The following is a 5,359-nucleotide window of genomic DNA, read 5'->3' on the forward strand; positions in this document are numbered from 1 at the left end:
GGAACTTTGCGGCATTTCTTCAAGTAGACTTTCCATAGGTCACTTCTAATGTTTGTGTATCTTTAACTCGTTTTCATCCAGTGAATTCATTTACATAGTGGACTAAAATTCAAAAAAGAAAAAAAAATGGTTCTGCTTTACAATTCATGGCATGATGCTTAAAACTTCAAAAATAGTTTGATTTATACAAAGACATAGGTCTCATTGGTTGGATGATGTTCAGTACCTTTTGACAAATAGGACCCAAAGCCAGTGAGTTTCCAAGAATAAAGGTAAAATGTCTCCCAAATTTATACAGAGATCACGGACTATATCTATATTACTATAGATTTATCATGTCCTAGAAGTGATCAGGCATTTCATGTTTTGTAGGATGGACATGAACTAACATGCAAATCTGCTCATCATTCTAGAGTCTGTAAGAAGTTTAACTAGCCTAGCTGAAGTTCTTTTTTGAACTGAGAAAGATTTAAATAAAAATGAAAACTAGTCCTTATAACATTGAAGCCCTCTGTATTGAAGTTCTCTGCTTTTTGTTTTTTCTACGGATTACCAATAGTCTTTGTTATGAAGGATACATCCCTTTCGGAATTGCAAAATAGGTTGCATGTTTCCTCTGGAACCCTCCTTCTGGGGTGCCTTGGTGTCTCAGTTGGTTAAGCAACTGCCTTCAGTTCAGTTCATGATCCTGGAGTCCTGGGATCGAGTCTCGCCTCGGGCTGCCTGGTCAGTAGGGAATCTGCTTCTCCCTTTGACTCTCTCCCCACTTATGCTCTCTCTCTCTTACTCTCATTCTCTCTCAAATAAATAAATAAAATCTTTAAAAAAGAAAAAAAAAGGTCTGTGGAACCCTCCTTCTGTCTCCCTTCCTTGGTGTCTTTCTCTTACTGCTGTCAGCTGTTATATAAGGTCCTTCACTGTGATAATCTTTTCCTTTCCAGCCCAGACTTAAACCACTTTTCCACATCAAAAATTATCCCATTTCTTAAGAAGTCACACAGATAAGTGCTTCTCAGCCTTTACTGTGCACGTGGGACTGGGTTGGAGCTCTCGATTCTACATTTCTGACCAACTTCTTGGTTAGCAGATCCTCACATCTGCTAGTTTGGGGACAGCACTTTGAATAGCAGGGTTTTAGGTGGCAGAAAAATATTTTAATCAACTTCATTTTGATCATCTAATAATGGCTTCAAAAGCTTTACTCTGTTCAGAAAAGTGTACATTGTTAAATCTTCAATAACTCATATGCAAATATGATATGAAATTTCAGAATACTACAGTAATACCCACGGGAGAAATATTAAGGGGACAATTGTCACTGAATGTCTCAAATCATGCAACAGAGTAGATGGATGCTTTGCTTACAAAAACAGCAGGGGGGACTCGGGCAGCAGATATTAATCACCCACTTTATGGATGAGGAAACTGAATTCTAGCAATATTAACTAACTGGTCTGAGGTCACGAAGATGGTAATTGAAACAGGTTTTGAATACTGATTTTTCTGACTAGAAAAATCCATGATCTTTCTAAAATGTAATTGCACCTACCTGATAACTAAAGAAATTTGTCAGAGTCATAGGCTGATAAATCCTTCAAAGGATTTTAAGATTCTAAAAATTTAAGTATCAGGTAGATGCAACTGGATTCTGAGGGGAGAGAAAACAACACTTGTTAATTCATTTTCTAATAATACACACACATGCACACGTGCATAATATTACTAAAAGCCAAAAGTAAAACTTAATATTCAAATAAATCTCTGAACTTTATATGCGGTGAAGTTGATTCAAAAAAGGTAGGAATGAACATTCAAAAGTCATAGCTGAATTTAAGTAAATAACTTGCTAAAAGGTAGTTTTGTTACTATTTTTTAGAGTTGTATGAATTTTTGTTCAACCTTTTATTTTCTTATCAGTTTGTAGACTTTCATTATTTATTTATTTAAAGCTTGACTCTTCTCTGAGTGTAATTTTAATATACTCTCTACTGAATTCTTACAATATAATTTGGAATAAAATTCAAGGAACAATAATGGCAGTATGATTCTAAGTCCAATGTACAACAGGCTGATCTCAAAATAGAGTCCAGAATAATGGTTCCCATTATCAGCTTTAGGAATGAAAGAGACCAAGAAATAAATAAGATGTAATGGGAAGAAAAAAAAAGTCAAGTTCATTTTATTTATTTCTCTGTATTCAGTCAGCCACGGCCATTTCTTATAGCTGAATAAATAAAGCAAAACATAAGAGCTAGTATCTTAAAACATGTATAGAATGCAGTAATAATCATAGGCAGCAATATTCTTTCAATTGAAATGACTGCAATTTTGTCGACATAGTTTTTCTCCGAAGTCAAATGTACCCATATTTTAAACCATTTTTCACATCCAGTCTGTTCTTCAATAGTTACAGGGCTCCATTAACAGGGAGACGAGAGGACAACATTCCTTTCAAACTTATTATATGACTTGGGTCAAGGGTTCCACCGAATCCTCATTGGGTTCAACTTATTATCTCCTCTCCAGGCCAGGTTCTCATGCAAAAATACTGAACTATGTCCAATGTGTAGAACTTCACATGTCTCAAGCAGGATCTGTTATTTTGCTGAAACGATGCTTTCTAAACCATTGAAATGGTGGGCTCACCCACATCCTGGCCCCTGAAGATTGCGTGGAACAGTTTCATTTCCACCTCAGATATACTTTGCTATCTTTTTTTAATGAGCTCATCATCCATAATGCATCTCTTTTCTCTTCTGGTCGTGAATTACCCTGGCCATCGTGGCCGGTTTCTCATTGCATTTGCTCACTCCTTCGATTTCTCTAACTTGCAAGTGTCCTTGGTAATGCCCTACCAGTAATTTTAGATCACCCGGCCACTGAGTGGAAATGAACAATCTCAGCAATTACCAGGCATCATTTTAACTACGTGAGGTCCACACAGGGATAGTCAACAACCTAAACTCAAGAAATGATACAAAGCAAATCATAGGTTATTTCAATCAAAGATACACATGCTATGTGACGTTTGTTCATTATACCAACATGATGTGAGGAGTGTCGTCAAATGTGTCCTATACTAGTCTGAAAATAAGATCCTTAAAGGCCATAAAGTTTAGTTGCAGTCTTTGTAGTTATGTTCTTTTTAAAAAAATTTTTTTTAAGATTTTATTTATTTATTTGACAGATAGAGACCACAAGTAGGCAGAGAGGCAAGCAGAGAGAGAGAGAGGAGGAAGCAGGTTCCCCGCTGAGCAGAAATCCTGATGTGGGGCTCAACCCTAGGACCCTGGGATCATGACCCAAGCCGAAGACAGAGTCTTTAACCCACTGAGCCACCCAGGCACCCCCAATTGTATGTTCTTATGTTTGAGATTGAGTCAGAAAGTGCTCTTTTTCCATGCGAGAATGGTAAAATGAATACATCTCCTCATAAATGATCATGAAGGCAGGTAGAAAGCCTACCAAACATACTCTCATACTGTTGAATGGAATCAGTGTTATTTGAAATATATTAGAACAGCAGCCTATTAAACTCTAAAAAGGAATGTATATAGTAGCTTCATCCAATGTGGCAAACTGACCTAACACCAAACTGGGCTCGAAGGACATATAAATACTGAATAAAATATAGCTATTCTTTAAAAGATTTTTATTTATCTATTTGAGAGACAGAGAGAGAGAACAAGCAGAGGGAGGGTCAAAGGGAGAGGGAGAAGCCAGCTCCCCACTGAGTAGGGAGCCCAACAGAGGGCTCAAAACCAGGACCATGAGATCATGACCCAAGCCAAAGGCAGACACAACTAACTGAGCTACCCAGGCACCCCATAGCTATTTTAATAATCATGAAGCTTGAAAGAAAAATTCCCAGCAGACAGAAGTCTAAAAAGAACTCAAGTTATCAGCTCCTCCCTGTTCAACAGACAGCCCCATTTTCTGATGCATTGTCAGCCATGGACCCAAGACACCATGGTGAAAGTCAGAGTAAACAGATTTGACTGTATTGGGCTTTTAACTCTGGCAAAATGTATATTGTCACCATCAATGACCCCTTCGTTGACCTCAACTACGTGGTCTACATATTCCAGTATGATTCCACCCATAGAAAATTCAATGGCATACTCAAAGCTGAGAATGGGAAACTTGTCATCAATGGAAAGCCCATGTCCATCTTCCAGGAGCGAGATCTCACCAACATCAAATGGAGTGATGTTGGTACTGAGTATGTTGTAGAGTCCAGTAGGGTCTTTACCACCATGGAGAAGACTGGGGCTCCTTTGAATTGTGGGGCCAAGATGGTCATCATCTCCGCCCCTTTTGCCTATGCCCCCATGTTTATGAGGGATGGGAACCATGAGAAGTATGACAACTCCCTGGAAGATTGTCAGCAATGCCTCCTGCACCAACTGCTTGGCCCCTCTGACCAAGGTCATCCAAACAACTTTAGCATCATGATCCACGGTCCACGTCTTCACTGTCATACAGAAGACCATGAATGGCCCCACTCGGAAGCTGTAGCATGATATCTGAGTGGCTGCCCATGACATCATCCCTGCTTCCACAGGTGCCACAAAGGCTGCAGGAAAGGTCATCGCTGAGCTGAATGCAAAGCTCACTGGCATGTCCTTGCATGTTCCCACCCCTAATGTGTCATTCATGGATCTGACCTGTTGCCTGGAGAAAGCTGCCAAATAGGATTACATCAAGAAGGTGGTGAAGAAGCAGGCATCAGAGGGCCCCCTCATGGGCATCCTGGGCCATACTGAAGACCAGGTTGTCTCCTGCAACTTTAACAGTGACACCCATTCCCATTCTTCCACCTTTGATGTTGGGGCTGGCATTGCCTTCCATGACCACTTTCTCGAGCTCATTTCCTGGTATGACAATGAATTTGGCTACAGCAACCAGATGGTCGACCTTATGGTCTACATGGCCTCCAAGGAGTAAGTACCACATGGACCAACCAGCTATAGCAAGAGCAAGAGGAAGAGAGAGGCCCTTGGCTGCTGGGGAGTCCTTGCTTCAACTCATCACCCAACACACACTGAGACTCTCCCAACCTTTATACAGTTTGCATCCCTGACTCCCTGAAGAAGGGGAGGGACTTGGGGAGCCTCTACGTTGTCATGTACCATCAACAAACATACTGTGTCCAGCCAAAAAAAAAAAAAACACACACACACACAAAGGACTCAAAACCAGGGGGATATAGATTAGCTAGTTATTATGGTGATGTAAGGGCTCTCTGAACGACATATCTAACAAGGATTCCACAAGTAGAAGATAAGAAGTGGGGGAAAAACAGCAGTGAAAAGAGGGGAAAATTTAAGAAAGATATGAATACTCAGGTCGAAATGGA

The 5,359-nt window shown here is 40.0% G+C and overlaps 1 pseudogene; it reads left to right on the forward strand.

Annotated features, from left to right (window-relative positions):
• The first annotated feature begins 2,738 nt into the window (after positions 1 to 2,738).
• Positions 2,739 to 4,947, forward strand: LOC132007628 (glyceraldehyde-3-phosphate dehydrogenase-like; annotated as a pseudogene).
• Positions 4,948 to 5,359: the final 412 nt, after the last annotated feature.

This window comes from Mustela nigripes, chromosome X (genome assembly GCF_022355385.1).
Source record: "Mustela nigripes isolate SB6536 chromosome X, MUSNIG.SB6536, whole genome shotgun sequence".
In the NCBI taxonomy this organism is placed as follows: Eukaryota; Metazoa; Chordata; class Mammalia; order Carnivora; family Mustelidae; genus Mustela; species Mustela nigripes.